The following is a 20,390-nucleotide window of genomic DNA, read 5'->3' as shown; positions in this document are numbered from 1 at the left end:
GGAGCATCTTTTTATGTTGAGTCTTTTAGATGTGGTTCACACCATGTAAGGAGCGTTCCCGCTCCCAGGGCTAATATCATGGTAGGCATTTGGTTTGCATATTGTTGGGATACAGGTTGGAGACAAGCTAGTAGCGCCTTAACAACTATAAAACCCAGGGGATAGCTGTAACCATCCATTTACCCAAAGTTTCCCCACCTTCGCCGTCCCGATTTCTACCACCTCCGCCCAAAATAAAGGCTTAAACGTGGACCTGTGAAGAAGCTTTTAGTTGGTATCTGTTAATTTATTTCTTTTGTTTCCTGGTGTTCTCTATCTCTTTGGCCATAGGTTTTACGCTGGATTCTTCAGCAACAAATCCGACGCCTGAAACTTATCCTAGACATGGCTATCCAGTTCAAGGAATTTAGCTTTGGAATCTTTTGAATCCGTTGCCTTTTTGTCGATCCTTAACATGTATTTCACATTCTCTTATTTATGATCTTGTGATGCGAAACCTAGATGTTAAAAATAGCTAAACCTTTTTTTTTCGAAAACTTTGCTAACCACTATTATAAACTGTGAAAAGTGAAAACCTAACGATATTAAAGTTCACTTTTTCAGCTGGCTGACTGTTGAGATGGGTTATAATCAGGAAAAAGGACCAATTTCAAATGCTGCGAGGCTGAGAACCTCATTGAAACAAACTCAGGGGATTTGTTTTCATACTGGGGGACCTGATATGCCTCTTAAAGCCCTTGGACCTAAAATACTGCCTTTACCATCAACCTTCTATGGGTGCAATAATATCTGAAGGCAACTTGATTACTGATGCATTGGAATCATGGGATGATACAATTCTCATAACAAAGGATTGAAATAAGGATTAATCATTAGAAGGGTTCAACAAATAAATACTAATCGATTATAAAGTGATCCTATGATTATCAAACAAATAAATACTAATCGATTATAAAGTGATCCTATTATTATCAATTATAGTACATGATGTTGTTATTGGGTAAAACAATTATCAATATTAAGGCAGCGTTTATACAACTGACTAATCGATGATTCAAACAAGGATGATCCATATCACAATGTGACAGCGATTGTGATCCTAATTTGAATATGTTATTAAGAGGCACAATTTAGAAGATTAAAGGCAGCAATTACTAAAAATAATGTAATAAGACATCCATTAATGAGAAATGGAACTGGTCGGTTAGTGTTACGAAGGGTGCGAATATGAAGAAAGGTTGCAGTGGAGAGACAAGGAATGTCCTTTATAGGTTTTGGTAAACAGATTTTTCACTTGGAAAAATGATGTAATTTAGCTCAATTGAATGTGAGTGACAAACTATTCCCAACAGTTGGATAGGCCCTTGATATGCAGCATTCCTCTGCGTTTAGTGGGGCAGCTCCCTCGTATGATGTCAATTTTGAGTTTTAAAAAGATTAACGGGAAAAACAAGTATTAATTTTTAAGATTTGCAGCACTTTGTTCTTTGCTCAAAGAATAGACATTCTTCTAACAAGAACTCACACTGATAAGAGTTTAAACTCCACCACGAATACCGACAAACTATGCATATGGGTATCAAGTGAAGCAACTCCAACTTTCTATATCATAGGCACAGTTTCAGGATACCAAGAAAAAGTACTCGATCACAGTCAATGGATTATTAATTGACTATATGCCTTTACCAGAGTGAGAGCATGAAATGTTATATCCTCATATGATGAACATAACTGATAAGAGTTTGAACAGCCAAAGGTATTGAAACTACTTTCAAATTAACTTGGTTCTCAGTACATGAAGTAATACTACTTCAATAGGAAAGTTGTCCTCTCAATTCTTCAAGTTTCCAAAAAGTCCCTTTACAAAGAGAAACGATCCCTTATATGTCCCTTTATAGAGAGAAATGATCCGTTATATAGACATTGAGGTTAAGAACTACTCCTCCGTGGTTAATAACTACCTCCCAATTAAATGTTCCTGGTGAGGTAAATAAACCTCAACAAAATTAACCCAAAGTAAGAAAAAGGCATTAAGACCTAGATTGGAGAAATATATTTCCATGAACTAGCACACGAGCTTATAAAACACACAGGTATTGGTGATATACAAAGATTAGGCACCATGCTCAAATTACATCTCTTCACTGGCCGAATCATCAAAAAGATGTTTAGTAGATCCTTTTTCCATGTCTTTGTCCACTTGATAGTGTGAAGCTCTTTCCACTCCATGGTATGCATTGGTTCTTGATGTATTATTCCTTGAAATGAAATTTTATTGAATCATTTCATAAAATAGTTTACCACTATCTCTCCACCATCAAAAACACGCACAACATATCTCAATATTGGCTTTCCGTTCATCGTTACCAATTAGAATCATCCTTGGAAGCTATATGGGTCAAAATGATTTATATCTACATCTAAATTTAATCAGAGTGCATGCTAGTTCACCACGGCCAACATGATATGAGCAGAACCATGACCAAGCTGATATGTCTCTGTTCATGGAAGACGGGTTTTACATCTGCCACTTGCATTTATCCCTTATAAGGTGACATTCTCAATTCCACCAATGTCCACCAAGGCTGACATTGCTTTATGCAAATTGGATCCATTCTATTGTCCACCAACCATTTTGGAGTTGTATAAGACTATTCAAGCCTATAAGATTACAGATAAGCTAGCCATTAAACAAACATTTATCTTGCAACTGTGTTACACTATATCAAAACGCCCCATTTTGGCCTGCGGTCATGAAGTTTAATGGCGAGTGCGGAGGCAGTGAATTCATTCACACAGCTTCTATAACAATTGACATTCACCACTTTCATTCGCTTGTAAATCTCCCTGTGCTGTGCACGCCGTTCAATCTTTTTTCAAGTCACCCCCATCACCTTTTCATGCTTGACACCTTCTTGTCATCATGGCATGCTCTGAGACCACCTTTATCTGTAGACAAATTGTCGAATAGTTCATATGCTCTGTCTATGCTCTCATACTAATCCCCTTGTGTTTCACTTGACTGCTCTGGCTCTCACAGCTGCAAGCACATTTACTTGAAAATTTCTGAACAGTTTCGACAAAACCATTTGGTGCATGTACATGGAGAGTGACATCGATTGAGGCTTTATGTCAAATGGTTCATGTGCTTGTCTATGCTTCCATATTCTGCAATTACATCTTCAAACATTATGTCAAGCAACTTACATGCTCTCTCTGCTTGTGCCTGTCAAACTGAGATCTTTGATATTTCTCAAGCTCATTAATATTTAGTCACTTCATATAAGTGCACAGGCTGTGAGAGATTATAAACCGCCTGCCATCTTGAGTTTCTACGCACCCCTAGCTAACTTTGCGCTTACCCAAGCTAAGAAAAGCGGTGGAATTTGGCTTGTATCCAGTAGATTGTGAACATTTATAATTATAATAACCTGTCTGACAATTCACCAATACATGTTCAGAATCCCTTTTGAGGCATTCTGATGAATCTCCACTAGTTAACGATGGCCATGGGTATGTAGTGGACCTTGGGCTTTTCCACATTCTGCCAATATTTTACATTTTATCAAACATTTCATGGGATATCTTTACAATTCAATAAACTATTGGTTTCACCATAATCAATGTGGACAGCGGTAACTAGGGAACCGTGGGCTTGCAACTGACCACAAAGACAAGTATGAGTCTCTGCTTCCAGTCCGTTGAAAGAAAAAGGTTGCAGGATGATCCAAATTTTATCAGGGGATTTCTCTGTTTCATTCGTCAACCATCACCAATGAAACGTTGTTCACACAATCATTCAATCCTATGACATTCTGACAAACAAGGTACATTCCTTCCAATACTAAGCACAGTTCTTTGAGAAACTCGAAGGATTTGATCGGGCAGTTCTCCTGCATTATATACGTTTTCCCATCATACTTATGCCTCTCATTACCAATAAAGTGCACTGCGAGAAAGAAGGTCGGGCTCTGATGAAACAAAGAAGGGCAAATTTTGATATACCAGGTGAGAAAATGCATCACCCCTCTTAAGATAATCATCTCTTGAGACCAGTTCACGTGTTGCTTCCTTCACTCTCAAATTCTTTTTTTCTCCTTAGTAATGGAAGTTCAGTAGTTTTCTGCCTTGGGGCACAAACAGGAAGCATAACTAACTTTTATAGAGGTTCATTAACCTCAAAATTTTTAACCTCTATCATTTGGGAAAAGAGAGGTTAAAGAGTTTTCTCTAAAACATGCATTTTGAATTTCCTGCCTAACTCTTGGAGGTTAAGGTTCAGGGTTCGGAATGTGCGTTTGAGATATTTTTCTCAACTCTTTTTGAGATGAGAGGTTAAGATTTTGGATCGAAACATGTGTTCTGAACCTCGAACCTTAACCTATGAAAGATTAAAGGTTAATATTGCCATTGAAAACATGTGTTTTGGCGCTCTCCATTAACCTGTCACAATTTGAGACTCAGATGGCAGAATTTGGAAATTCAAAATGCTGAGTGCAGTTGGAGACAAGCCGGAAACATTTAGATCACAAAATTACTTAAAAGTTGATAATTTGCGGGATCTTTTAAATTTCAAATTTCAACAAAATGCTGAGTGGAGCTGGAGACAAGCCGGAAACATTTAGATCACAAAATCACTTAAAAGTTGATAATTTGCGGGATCTTTTAAACTTCAAATTTCAACACACTTTGATCTCCTCAAAATGAATAAAACTGAATTTTGGTCAAATGGACGAGTCTAAAACCAGGGGAACAATAGGCATCACATGAATGTGCAAAGTATAAGAAGGGAGTCAATTCCTCACATTGAGGGATATGATTTAGAGAATATGTTACATTTTGTATCCTTTGAGGACCGCTCTATATTAGAGCATAGTGCCAGCAACCACTTGGTGCAAGCATATAGAGATCATTTAGAGACAACATCACGATTGAAGCATATTAATATTGTCACATCAGACACAACTCATCACAATATTTAGAGCATAGTTCCAAAAATCACCCAAAAATCGCCGAGATTGCCGATTCAACCAAGCCGATTCTTTTTACCTCTTGAATCAGAATCGGCGATTTTTTTGGCATGAATCGCCTGAATCGCCGATTTAGGCAATTCATGCCAAAAATTGCCGGAATCTTCCCTAAAAATCGGCTATAAATTAGTAAATTTCGAGTTTATTATCTGCTTGTCAGTGATTTGTTTTTCGTGTTAGAAGAAGAGAGTAGCAAGGGTATTTACAATCAAAAACCTCTGTACTACAGCTGTGATAAACCACACGATCAGATATACACAATAATGATACACAAAATGACCCTCTGCTAATAGTTATCAGTATCACCATAACATTAACAACGCTCTGCTACAGTATCAAAGCTAGCCACCAGCAGTTCAAATTCCTCACCAAAGAAAATACATCCCACTTGTTGTTAGGAAACAGTGTATCGGGATGTTCCCGACGGAGTATTGGGAGGTTCTCGATGGGGTATTGAGAGGTTTCCGTCAGTATATCGAGATGTATGCCGTCAAGCCGACATGTATCGCGATGTATTTGGAAGGTTCTATTATTGTTGTCGACATGTTGTATGTGGCCGACGGATACCTTCGGGAAGGTTCCTCGGATAGTATTTATATCCCCCTTCGGGATCATTGTAAGCATCAACATCAAAAGCATAATGTAATATCTTGGCATATGCGAATATAATAAGGAGTTTTGCTATTCTTATCTGCTATTCTGTTATGTTATTTGTATGCATTGTTTTCTTCACACAGTACGGTAAACATTTGGTGTCGTTGTCGGGGACCCAAGTTTAAAAGGGTCCATACTAGCTCATGATATGGTAGTGCCCTCCCGCCCGGTGGGCATAGGGCCACCAACAAGGTGTTGTTATGCCTTGGTGTGGCCGTAAGGACCGGGCAGGATGGTTTTACCCCCTGAAGTTTGACACTATGAGGAGGGGCATATTTTTAGAGTAATTTCAGCAGTCCCACTTCGCTTTCCACGACAGTTGATAGATGCACCGGTGACTACTACTTCAGCTCCGGTAATTCTAGCACCACACATACACACCATGGCGGATGTTCACATTCCAGAGTTCGTGATGCAGGAGCATCCAGAGGTATAAGGGCAATTCTGTATCACCCAAAAAAATGTACTTAGACTTAGTTTCTGTTTCATGTGTTTTCATTTTTGGACACCCATTTGGGTCAAATATAGGTTCCAACTCTCACAGTTCCACTATCAGTGTGCTAGAAAATCCTGAAAAAATAGGAGCATGTAATTGGGCCATCATTTTGGTAAACTAGAAGGTGTGAATTGGCCAGATGAATTTAATTGTGATTTAGAGCATTCCAGAAAAAGAATCAGGTCAAAAGGCCCCACGGTTTGAAAGTTATTGCAGTTTTTCGGGTTTTGGAGACCTCTAAGAATGCTTCAAAGTCAAGTTAGGGGCATTAAATGACCTCGAAAAGGGCCAAAAAATGGGGGACGAGCGAAGCTGTCCATAGGGCTATAGAGTGCTTCGAGAGCTTTCCGGAAATGTAAACGGCTCATCAATCAGAGCTACGGTTCAAAAGTTATGCCTCCCGGAAGTTCGGTTATCGTTTCTGGATTCTTCTAGATTTGCGCCGACTTCTAACGTAGCTTCTGGAGCCTTCTATTTGGTCGGTGGATGCTTACTAGCACCTTCTAGAATGTATTCCTAGTCCTTAACCCTCCGGGGTCTATTTAAGGAGATTCGTGGCATTGTAAAAGGTAGTTCGGAGTGGAGTTTGAGAGGAGGTACTGAAAGGAGAAATTATCTCCACATTTATGCTATTGTAAGCCCTTAGGGCATGTTTTGAAGTTTATTTTCTCTGTACTGAATGTACTAGCTTATTTTTCAGTTAATACAATTCCCCTTTTTTGTTGTGTCCATTCGGTTCTTGGGTTGTGTCCCCATCAAGTGGTATCAGAGTTGGTTTTCCTGAGTGTGTAGACAGAGCGCCGACTGTGAGGCAGTTTGCACCAGGACTGTGTGGTTGTGGGTTTGAGTTAGAACATGCTTCCACGAAGAGAGCGTGGCGGAAGGGCCAGAGCTATTAATCCTAAGGAGGTTAGAGCCCTCTAAAGGCAGGTACAGGCATTGCAAGAGGAGCTCCGTAGAGGAGAAAATGTTGCCGCAGGTGACGACAGTGAGGATGACAATGAAGAAGATGAAATTGGACCAGAAGGGGAGTTTGACGGGGAAGTTCTGAATCATGTAGAGGAAAGGCTTTTTAGGGCCATTACTAAGTTTGGGAAAAGACCCACAATTGAAGTGGGTGTATTTTTAGGAAATCTGAAACCAGATGAGCTGATCGATTAGATCAATGAACTGGAAAAATACTTTGAATATGAGGATATCAGGGACCCAGATAGGGATAAGTTTGCAAAGGCCAAACTGAAAGGCCATGCCAAAATCTGGTGGCAAGAGGTTCAATTGGAAAGAAATAGAAGAGGAAAGGAGAAGATCACAAGATGGGATCGCATGGTGGACAAATTGAAGAAGCAGTTCATTCCTGTGGACTACGAGCTTGATTTGTTTAAGAAGATGCATGGGTTAAAGCAAGCAAGAAGATTAGTCCAAGAATATACAGAGGAATTTTACCGACTCTTGATTAGAGCGGGGCATGCAGAAGCAAATAAGGAGAAGGTTGCTCGTTATATCAGTGGGTTGCAACCTAGCATCGAGGAGGAATTAAATCTGGTAAGAATGACCAGCATTGAAGAGGCATACCAGTTTGCCCTACGAGTTGAAGAGAAGCTGAATAAAAGGTTTGAAGGAAGACAAAGAGGGCGCGGTCAAGGAGGAAGGGGAAGCGGTAGATCATCTGGAGGCCGCAATGAAACTCAAAAGAAAAATGAAGATGTGGGTACTAGCAGGAACCAAAGGAATGAGGGTTTCAACCGCTCCCATGATCAAGACTTTGGAAATCAGAGAGGAAGAGGTAGAGGACGTGGACAAGGAAGATGAGGCTTCCGTGATACCTGTTTCCATTGCAATGAAGAAGGTGATCGTGCCTTTGAATGCCCTCAACGACAAGGAAGGAGAGATAGGAGAGCTGAGGGCCAAGCTAGGGTTGCTCATGTGGATGAAGATGCACAATCATCACATTCAGAGGATGCAGAAAGAGGAGAGACCTTGGTAAATGAAAGAGTCCTACTAAGTGGTGAAATTGAACCAGGACAACGGAGGAGTTTGTTCCGTACCAGATGCAAGTGTGAGGATAAATGTTGTGATGTGATCATTGATGGTGGTAGCACTAATAACTTGGTATCAGAAGAGATGGTCTCTAAGCTGAAGCTCAAGAGGGAGAAACATCCCCAGCCCTATAGGATTGCATGGGTAAAAGATGATCATAAGGTCCTGGTAAGTGAACAATGTTTAGTGAAATTCAAAATTGGGAGTTACCGTGATGAAGTTCTCTGTGATGTTATTCCAATGGATGTTTGCCATCTATTGTTGGGTAGACCATGGCAGTTTGATAGACATGCAGTACATGATGGACATGCAAACACATACTCTCTGACAAAGGATGGAGTTCGCCACAAATTGAAGCCCATCAAAAAGGAAGGTGAAAAGATATGTAGCAGTGCTAGGATTTGTCTTTTTGATGAAAGAAAGTTTTTAGATGGCATGAAACATCAGCATATGTGCTATGCTTTGATTCCTAGGAAAGATAAAGAAGGTAGTAGTGAAATACCACTTGAAGTTTCAAATTTACTAGGGGAATTTGGAGATATTATCTCTGATAATGTTCGAGATGGATTGCCACCAGTAAGGCAAATCAGTCATCAGATAGATCTAATTCCAGGAGCTAGTTTGCCTAACAAGGCTGCTCACAAGATGACTCCGCTGAAACAGAGGAGCTAAATAGACAGGTTCAGGAGCTGTTGAGGAAGGGCTTGATTCGAGAGAGCCTGAGTCCATGTGCAGTACCTGCAGTACTCGCACCAAAGAAGGATGGAGAGTGGAGGATGTGTACAGATTCTCGAGCTATAAATAGGATAACCATCAAGTACCAGTTTCCTTTGCCAAGGATGGATGATCTTATGGACTGCTTGAGTGGAGCTCAGTACTTCACAAAGATAGATCTCAAGAGTGGCTATCATCAGATATGGATTCGAGAAGGAGATTAGTGGAAAACAGCCTTCAAGACCAAGGAGGGTCTTTATGAGTGGTTAGTCATGCCCTTTGGATTGACGAACGCCCCAAGCACTTTCATGCGGCTCATGAATGAGGTACTTAAGAAGTTCTTGGGAAAATTTGTTATTGTTTATTTGGATGATATTTTCATTTTCAGCAAAACTTTGGAAGAACATTTACTGCATATTCGTAGTGTCCTTGAAAGGCTAAGGGAAGAGAAATTGTTAATTAATCTGAAGAAGTGTATCGTTGCAAAAAGGGAGTTAGTCTATTTGGGGTTTGTTATATCACTCGAAGGTCTCAAAATGGATCCAGAGAAGGTAAAAGCCATCTTGGAATGGCCTACTCCAAGGTCTGCTACTGAGGTAAGATCATTTCATGGTCTGGTTAGTTTTTACAAGAAGTTTATTAAGAATTTCAGTGGCATATGTGCACCCCTAATTGATACAATAAGAGGGGATAGAAAAGAGTTCAAATGGACTGCAGCAGCTGCGAGAAGGTTTGAATTGCTGAAGAAGGTGACAGAACAGCCTATGTTGGCACTTCCAGATTTTAGAAAGGTTTTCTAGGTGGATTGTGATGCCAGTGGCAGCGCTATTGGGGCTGTATTAAGCCAAGAAGGTAAGCCTATTGCATATTTTAGTGAAAAATTGAATGATGCAAAGAAGAAGTATTCTGTTTATGATCAAGAGTTCTATGCAATAGTTCAGGTCTTAAAGAAATGGAAGCATTATTTATTGCCAAAGGAATTTGTTTTGTATACTGATCATCAAGCATTACAGTACCTAAATAGCCAAGGTAAATTGAATCAGAGGCATATGAAGTGGGTAGAGTTCTTGCAAAGCTATACATTTGTGTTGAAGCTTAGAAGTGGAAAATCTAACAGGGTTGCAGATGCACTAAGTAGGAGACAGTTGTTGCTTACAGTAATGCAGGTTGAAATAGTTGGGTTTGATGAACTCAAGAAATTGTACCCCGAGGATCCTGATTTTGCTGAAGCATGGAAAGCTTGTAAAGAACCTGTTGTTGTAGATAGAACCAAGTGGTTAGACTATTTGATTCAGGATGGCATGTTGTTCAAGGGTAGTCAATTGTGCATTCCAAGGAGTTCCATGAGGGAAAATCTGATTAAGGAGAAACACAGTGGAGGGATGGCAGGACATTTTGGTCGAGATAAGACCATTGCCATTCTTAGAGAACATTAGTTTTGCCCTCAAATTTCACAAGATGTGAAGAAGTTTGTACAGAGTTGCCAGGTTTGTCAAGTTGCCAAGGGGTTTAGTCACAATACTGGCGTATATTAGCCATTACCTGTTCCATCAAGGCCATGGGAGGACATAAGTATGGATTTTGTTCTTGGATTGCCAAGGACACAAAGGGGTAATGACTCAGTATTCATGGTGGTTGATAGGTTCTCCAAAATGACACATTTCATTCCATGCCACAAAACTCATGATGCTGTCCATATTGTAGACTTGTTCTTCAAAGAGGTGTTAAGACTACATGGTCTTCCAAGGAGTATAGTTTCTGACAGAGATACTAAATTTGTGGGGTATTTCTGGAGGACATTGTGGAAGAAGTTGAGAACAGACCTAAAATTTAGTTCCACGCATCACCCGCAGATTGACGGCCAAACAGAAGTGGTAAATAGAAGTCTGGGGAATTTGCTGAGATGTTTAGTTGGGGATAAGCCCAAGGGATGGGATTTGATTCTACCACAAGCAGAGTTTGCTTACAATAACTCTATAAATAGGAGTACTGGAAAATCACCATTCCAAATTGTATATGGGAATAGCCCAAGGACTGCACCAGAATTGAGGAAGATAGAGCAAGGGGAGAGGACAAGTGCTGAAGCAGAAGAATTTGCTGAACATATCAAGCGTCTACATGAGGAGGTTCAGGCACACATTACCAAGATGAATCAAGAGTATAAAGCTAGGGCTGATCAAAGGAGAAGACAAGGAATTCCAAGTAGGGGATCTAGTCATGGTGCACTTACAAAAAGAAAGATTTCCAGCCGGTACTTACAACAAGCTGAAAATGAAGAAATTTGACCCTTGCAAAATTTTGAAGAAACATGACTTAGGAAATGCATATGAGGTGAAGCTGCCAGATGGTATTCACATTTCTCCCATTTTCAACATTGCAGATTTAACAGAGTATCATGATGATGGTGCAGATGAGGAGCTGGTGTTAGAGCCATGTCCAATTCCTGCTTGTAAGAAGGAGGAGATAGAAGTCATTCTAGATCATCGTGTGGGTAGGAGTACTAGAAACAGGCAGTATGAAGAGTATTTTGTCAAATGGAAAGGATGACCGATCGAGGACTCAACTTGGATTTCAGCAGCTGAGGTTTCCCATTTGGGATTTCCTCTATCGTTCATAAAGTGACAGGGTCACTTTTCAATCTACCCTGGGTGTTTGATGCAGGAGCATCCAAAGGTATAAAGGCAATTCTGCGTCACCCAAAAAAATGTACTTAGACTTAGTTTCTGTTTCATGTGTTTTCATTTTTGGACACCCATTTGGGTCAAATAAAGGTTCCAACTCTCACAGTTCCACTATCAGTGTGCTAGAAAATCTCGAAAAAATAGGAGCATGTAATTGGGCCATCATTTTGGTAAACTAGAAGGTGTGAATTGGCCAGATGAATTTAATTGTGATTTAGAGCATTCCAGAAAAAGAATCAGGTCAAAAGGCCCCACGGTTTGAAAGTTATTGCAGTTTTTCGGGTTTTATAGACCTCCTAAGAATGCTTCAAAGTCAAGTTAGGGGCATTAAATGACCTCGAAAAGGGCCAAAAAATGGGGGACGAGCGAAGCTGTCCATAGGGCTATAGAGTGCTTCGAGAGCTTTCTGGAAATGTAAACGGTTCATCAATCAGAGCTACGGTTCAAAAGTTATGCCTCTCGGAAGTTCGGTTACTGTTTCTGGATTCTTCTAGATTTGCGCCGATTTCTAACGCAACTTCTGGAGCCTTCTATTTGGTTGGTGGATGCCTACTAGCACCTTCTAGAATGTATTCCTAGTACTTAACCCTCCGAGGTCTATTTAAGGAGTTTCGTCTCATTGTAAAAGGTAGTTTGGAGTGGAGTTTGAGAGGAGGTACTGAAAGGAGAAATTATCTCCACATTTATGCTATTGTAAGCCCTTAGGGCATGTTTTGAAGTTTATTTTCTTTGTACTGAATGTACTAGCTTATTTTTCAGTTAATACAATTCCCCTTTTCTGTTGTGTCCATTCAGTTCTTGGGTTGTGTCCCCATCAGTTCGGTCAGTTTCAGCGTCTAGTGGTGATGACCACGGTCACTCTACATCCTACATCACAAACAACAGTAGCACCTGTGCAACCATCAGTGCACTAGCAAACAACATCACTAGCAACCACGACTATGGGTACGCAGCCAGTAGTTCAGGAACCGGCTCCCATACCTGTAGTAGAGAGTTTGCCTCAGCCACTTCCGGTGGCGGAGCCAGTAACAGAGGAAGGAGTTAGTCAGGGAGGCACGCAGGAGCAGGTTCAGTTGGAAGTGATTGGGTCAGATGCAGTAGTCACCATAGCGGACATTGTTGGATGAGGGTCAGGGTACGCGTTCCAGTATTCCTGAAGTGGCACCTCAGGAGCCATCAGTAGTACCAACAAGTGTAGCAAGTTGGGCGAGTGAGTACTTGAGGCGACAGTTACTTGCCTCAGTCACCAGAAGTCCCTCCATTCAGTCTCCCCTGAGAGAGCACACACACTTGGAGGCCAATTGGTTGAACAGTGAGATAGTCGAGATACCAACATCACCAGAGATGGAGGATCAGAGTGCAGCGGCAGTTGAAAAAGTGGATGGAGGAACCCAGGTGTTAGACCCTCTGCTATCAGAGGAGGAGGACATGGATATTCGTTTTCAACTGGCTGTCATCGTAAAATAGAGCAAGTCCATAGTGGAGTTGGTGTTGACAGAGCGAAGAAGGGCAGAAAGCTCGGGAGACAGCAGAGAAGGCTCAGGAGGAGATGGCTGACTGACTTACCACCCAACAGCTTGCATGGGAAGCAGAGCGGACAGCCCTGTTAGCATAGCTCGAGGAGAATGCTCGAGGGAAGTAGCAAGCAGAACAGCAGTTAGCCTCGGTGGAGCAGTAACTAGCAGCAGCTGAGTAGTGGTTGGTAGCAACACTTCAAGAGAAGGACTCGGCGCAACAGGCTCATGATCAGAAGGAAGCTGAGTGCCAGGAGGTTGCGTTGATGTTGAAGGAAATGGTGGAGGAGAACTCTCAAATTAGAGCTGATTTGCAGATCCGGACAGATTAGGTGTATTAGCTTCGACGTAGCCGGTCTTCATAGTCGAAGACTCAGCCTTTAGGCTCATGATGTATCAGTCCATGTTCTTTTGTTTTATGAATAATGTAGTTAGTTGTATGTTTTTTGTTGTCTCGTCATCGGGAGATGACTTTACTTTTTGGGGGGGATGATGTTGTCAGGAAACAGTGTATCGGGATGTTCTCGATGGGGTATCAGGAGGTTCCTGATGGGGTATTGAGAGGTTTCCGTCAGTATATCGAGATGTATGCCGTCAGGCCGACATGTATCGCGATGTATCTGGAAGGTTCTATTATTGTAGTCGACATGCTGTATGTGGTCGATGGATACCTTCAGGAAGGTTCCTCGGATAGTATTTATATCCCCCTTCGGGATCATTAAGCATCAGCATTAGAAGCATAATGTAATATCTTGGTGTATGCGAATATAATAAGGAGTTCTGCTATTCTTATCTTCTATTTTGTTCTGTTATCTGTATGCATTGTTTTCTTCACACAGTACGGTAAACACCACTGAGATATCAAAACTTCGCTACAAGAAGTCTCGTCTATTACATAGCGGTGACACTTCATTGTTTTAGTCACGTACACAGCTGTTACAATATTGTTGCCTTTCTGATGACGAAAAGTAATGCAGACATAATACTCTTGGCATAAGACAGCCACACATGCACATGCCATTATGATAACTGATGATACCCAAGAATAAGACACTTCAACCATCCAAACATCCAAGGTCTTCATAAAATAACGGGACTGACTGAATGAGGTCTTTCAGCCACTGAGCATATGTAACATCAAACACTGATGGAGATGACAATTTAAGATATAAATAGTCATCATGGGTATATATAGGGACAATCTAAAGGCTTTCTTTAATGTAACCCACAACAAATACATTGCCTTGGCAAGATTACTGGGTGTTTTTAATACTACTACTATAATGATGAAAATTTGATTGTTAATAAATGCCATATTTCGTCTTTAGCAAACCTGGAAGTTACATTTTGTTAAGTCTTTTGTGCAGCACAGTATATTGGTTTCATAAATATGGGAAGGGTAATGTTTAATAAAAGAAGTCTGGTTTAAACTTGAAAATTTTATCTTCTTTGGTAGGATCTTTTGGGATGCTTTGATTCCTTCACCCGAATCTGCTCTAAAAATCTGATTTTTAAAAAACAATTTGTTTACAGATATTGGTACTGAATCACCGATAGACATACGTTTCAAACTTTCATGGATCTTCATCTTAGATTCTTACATACATTTATGATTTGATGTCTTATGGATCTTCGTCTTACATACATTCTATGATTTGAATTATTATGATCATTTGATTTCTATTTACTTCAGCTAGCCTACAATTGACATTTTACATAACATAGTTACGTATGTGATGGATTTTATGTTCCACGTTTATGTATGTTAAGTTTTAACTTCTATTTGATGATGTTATAGTGTGTTTAAGTTATATTCAATAAAGGGTGCATGAAATAAGTTTTAAATTGTTGAAATCTCTAAATTTAAAGGGTTTTTTCAAATTTGCTGATTCATCGCCGATTCACGATTCGATTCAGCTTTGCCAATTCCGATCCGATTCTGATTCTCGTTACTTTGATTTAGAGTATATTTTTATTGTTATATCAATGGCCTGCATATTTGAACATTATTAATTGTATGCAGACACTGGGAGCAGTACCAGGTACCGAGATCCCTCTCAATCATGCATGTAATTACCTGTATATCAGAAACAACATATAGTTTTTATCTTGATTTTTATTCAATCATTATTACTCTATATTAGCATATGCATCTGGAATTAAGCATAGTTCAAATGGTTACGTTATAATTAGCAATTGTTTATACATTCATTGAACCGTAAAAGATTATAAGTAGTTTCTCAAATTATATATTCATTGAACTGTAAAGAACTGCAAAAGTTACAAGTAGTGTCTTAGATTATAGAAAAAAGGGACGTCACAAATTGATATCAGAGCTAATGAACCTGCCAGCTTGTGGAGATGAAAACGATTAAAGAATTAGTATCGGAATTCAAGAAAAGACAACAACAAAGGCTTCAAATACGCAAAGGATGAGAGCTCTAGAAATGCATGCATCAATGGATGGTCAAGAAACACATAGAGGAAATTGGATCAATTGTTGGATTACTAACAGAAACTGTGATCAATAATGGTCACAACAAATTGGGAGATGAAAGAGGAAATGATGAATGTTTAAAACATCATACCCTAAAAAATAGACCAACATTTCTTTCTTTTCTTCTAAAGAAAGAAAGTCTTCAAGATCAATGTTGACAAGATTGAATAAAGTACCTACCTAGGAAGTAGAGTAGTTATCACTTAGACTTGGGAAGGGAAAGTGGAAGGGATGAGTGCTCTAAGGAATATGAGACAAGTGATTGAAACACGATAATTGCACCACAAGTCTCTCACATCCACATATCATCGACTCAAAATGGTTACACCAAAGAGAAAAGTAAAATTGAAACTTGAAGGAAGGATGTAGCAAGAAGTGATCATCAAGCATCATGAGGATGTTTCAAATTCCACAAATATATGAAGAGGAAAAATAAGTTATTGACCTCTCATGTATCATCAATAAGGCAAGTACATTGATTCATGAATACGAAGAGGATAACTTCACATCTTTTCAAGGATCATGCATAGGAAATGACAACATAGAGGTCAAATCTTGGAACCATAATTTGAATTTTGTGGCATTGCTTTTTAATCAAAACTCTCTTCCATCTTCCAAAGGAGGCTTATCATCCATATTTGAGAGGTTTAATGCATCTAGTGAAAGAAAATCTGAAAGCACCACTTGTATTTGTCGTAATCATCTTGAGATGAACAAATATGAATGTATAGCATCAAAAGTATGGGAAGATAAAATACAAAAGCAAGTAGACATAAGTTATGACAATCCACTCCTTAAAGTGAATGAAGAGGGTAGTTAGGAAATCACATAAAGTAAAACATGAAAATAAGTTTTGGCACTTGTTGATGTGTGTTTTCTTCCACTACAACATGCAGAATCAAATACTTAATGTTTCAAGGAGAAACACCAAATACTTAATCCTCTCTTGATATAAGGTCATCTCTCATGCAAAGCTTGCAAAGTAAGATCATGAAATGACTTCAAGGTTCCTTCTTAATTGTGGGCTTCACTCAGTTTTATGATGCGATATGCTGGTTATCACAAAGGGACTTATGCTATTCATTAAATGAATATCAACTGCTGCGCTTATAAAGATTTGGCTCTACAATGTGCAATGAAAATATAGTTCTGACTTCCCAATTCTCCACTTCACCTTAAACTTCTAACCTCTACTATGAATGCAATGAATCATGGATGAACTTGGCTCTACTAGATGTAATTTTGCTAGTGGCTCTACCCACCTAGTGCAAGCTTCTAAGGAATGCACAAGTGATTTTCCCATCAATATCCCTTCTCCAATCCCATCATTTGGATGCAAACCAAAGATTGAACATCAATTGAAGTTAAGTAATTTCATTGGTTCACCACTCAAGGCACTCTTACAATCCATAAGAGGATAGTGGCCCGGATTTGTTTGAGTCATGTTGTCATGTCCCCAAATTATGGCTATATAGATAAATTGATATATGAGGTAAAATACTTATAACAATCATTTTTAATGAATATATAAAGAGATTCTATATCTTATAATAATTATTATATACTAAATTTTAGTAGGAACAAATAACTATACATAAATCATATTATAGTTTCATTGTCAATGAATATGATTATTCCAATAGATCATATAAAGAATAATATATAAATAATATGATCTAATAAATAATATACTAAGGTTGATAATTTATAGTAAATAAAGATAAAATATAGTAAAGATTACCATTATTGAATGGTAATAATATTTAAATAATCTTTATTAATATAGTAAATAAACTTAATTGATAATAAGTATAGTGTTAAAGATATTAATTAAATCATGAAGAGTCATGACTCATGGGTTAAAAAAATACCAGGAGTAGATTATGCATTCAGGGGGAGGGAGAAATATAAAGGAAAATGAAAGGGATCAATCGACAATCAAATCAGTGAATGGTGGAGAAGTGCAGAAGGAAAAAATGAGATATGTGATTTGTGAAGGAAAATTGCAAAATCTATATTAAATAATTTAATGTCCTAGTTGGGGACATTACAACGGTATCAAAGTAGCAATCGTGCTATCCTTTAAAATAAAGATAGAAAAAATAAATCAAACGCTCTCTTAATAATCACAATTTCAATTTCATTGAGCTCTACATTGCACATTGAAAGAAGTTTACTGAATTAACCTAGTTCAAGCAATCCACGAAATGTACTACAACAAACACTTGATTAGAAAAATGTTATGCTGGTTTTTCCTTGATATTGCATTCTGCGCCAATAGATAGTTTGAGAAAGAGTTACGTAGTGCAGTCAGATGATCGAAGACGTCAGAGTGTTGTCTCTATGCCCAAATCATCGATAGCTCACTGACTTGGCGTTCACTAGAAAAAGTGATGTGGCATAAAAATCATCGCAATGCACTTCGCTTTTCTCAGTGATGGGGTAGAGTTTATAATGAGAAAGTGATAGAAAATTTCCATAATCGAAGATTGAATTTATGGATGTACCATTATTATAAAATTTCAAAGGCTTAAAAATGCTTTCCATATTTCCACCGCTTTTGGTCGGAAAAAACAATTGGTAAGGTCCTAATGCCAACCAAACGTGGTGTAAAATGAAATGCAAGTGTGCATCCTCTAACCCTCAGAAGCTTAGTTATCATCGCCATTACCATTACAACACATCCTAAGCTGGAACACTTCTAGAAAAGCATGCAAGATTCTCCCCATGGCTGATTGCTCGAGGAGTTCTTCTTTATACCCACAGAGTGTTTAAATAGACTGAATAACTACCTCATCTATCTTATCCTCAGATGGGCTTTCTTTAAATCTATGTTTGCACATTTTGGAGCGTTACTGAGTCCTTGGAAGCTAAGAATCAGAGGAACACACCATAATAAAGTCTGGATTAGAAGACTTTTTGCAATATGTCTAATGCTGGAGGAGAAATAAGATTTAGAGGCGTGAGAAAGAGGAAATGGGGGACATTACAAATGCACTTTCATTGGACCATGAAAGACAATGATGAAGGAGGTGGATCGAAGACCATTGGATTTCCATCAAACCTGGCAACATGTAATATTGAAAAAGGAAGCAACATAACTTTGAGTGAAGAAATAAGTGTGAATACCATAATAATTTTACCCTCTGATATGTGCATGCAATTATGGCAACATTAAGACTACTCGCCCTGTGATAAAAGGAGACATAAAAGCATATTGATATGATAACATAAATGAAGCATGTCAACGTATATTACAAAGAGGAGTATATTAAGAAGGGAATACAAATAAGGATTTATAAAGATCATACACCAATCCTTCATTGTGGAGGACGCCACCTTGGCATTTAATCACTACAATCATCAGAGAGAAAAAATAGAAAATATATGCAAAATCTAGCTTCATAATCTAATGTCCAAACATGCCATGTCACCTTGATAGGAGGATAAAACTACCATCGTGGATCAAGGTAATGTTGAAACTATAGCTCAGAAATCAAAGATAATAACTAGCAAATAGAAAGAGAAAAACTGAAACAAAGAACACCAGAAATATCTTTGGAAAACCCTTCGAGAATGAAGGGAAAAACCCAACCACACAATAAAATATATCTTTATTGATAATAAAAGTTTAAGTGTACAATACCTATCGTTTAATGCGATATACATACATACATACATACATACATACATACATACATACATACATACATACATACATACATACATACATACATACATACATACATACATACATACATACATACATACATACATACATACATACATACATACATACATACATACATATATATATATATATATATATATATATATATATATAACTTAAGGAGAGTCTCTTCACATTATAACCGAAGGTCTCTTGAGATTCTCGTAACTTCTATAATTAAATGACTCTTCGAATATTCATGCCTCAATGCATGAGAATGACACATGTCATTTACATTTAATATTACAAATTAAACTTAAGTGTCCTTTTCAGCTGAAGATAATAATAACGGTAATAATGTCCAGATTTTGAGAGATAAAGATCTCTATCGAAGCTACAAATTTTAACACTCCCTCTTAGCAAGAGAGAGATCTTTAGCTGGATAGTCACATAAAGCTGCAACAAAAAAATGTCAATAATAAATTCTCATCCCATATATCCGATGAAAACATGAAACAATCAATCATATTCATGGAATCACTCAACATGAAAATTTGTAACAACCAATCATATTCATGGAATCACTCAACATGAAAACTTGAAACAACCAATCATATTCATGGAATCACTCAACATGAAAACCTGTAACAATCAATCATATTCATGGAATCACTCAACATGAAAAATTTGCAAGACTCACAACTAAGCCTTTGTTCATGGACTCTCTCAACGTGAACTATCATGGAATCTCTCAACATGATATTAACTCCCATCACAGAATCTCTCAACGTGATGACATCATGGTCTCTCTCAATATGATGTTCACTATCGCATAGTGAAAGAGTTATCATAGCTGATTTTACAATCTCATTTATTCACACAAGAATAGAAATAGGCATAACAAACTAAGACTTGATTCCATTTAAGTCTCAAATACCACAAGCATCACAAGCATCTATGAGAGTGATGGGAATTCCATAAGCACTTCTTCTTAACTATGAAGCCTCCCTTTGAAGCTAAAATCTCCCTCTCAAGCTCAAAATCTCCCTCTGGATTTATAATCCTTATCTTGTTGCATCCTGCAACAAAAAGAAAGA

The 20,390-nt window shown here is 38.4% G+C and overlaps 1 protein-coding gene across 6 annotated transcripts in view; it reads left to right on the top strand.

Moving 5' to 3' along the window:
* LOC149570790 (WW domain-containing protein) overlaps positions 1-20,390 on the top strand; it is a 153,168-nt gene that overhangs the window by 461 nt on the left and 132,317 nt on the right. The gene's annotated exons all lie outside the window — the stretch shown is intronic.

The sequence above is a fragment of the Cupressus sempervirens genome, chromosome 2 (genome assembly GCF_028749045.1).
Source record: "Cupressus sempervirens isolate cs-2001-9-10 chromosome 2, ASM2874904v1, whole genome shotgun sequence".
NCBI classification, from domain to species: Eukaryota; Viridiplantae; Streptophyta; class Pinopsida; order Cupressales; family Cupressaceae; genus Cupressus; species Cupressus sempervirens.
Note: the sequence above shows the minus strand (reverse complement) of the source record. Positions and strands in the feature narration are given on the sequence as shown.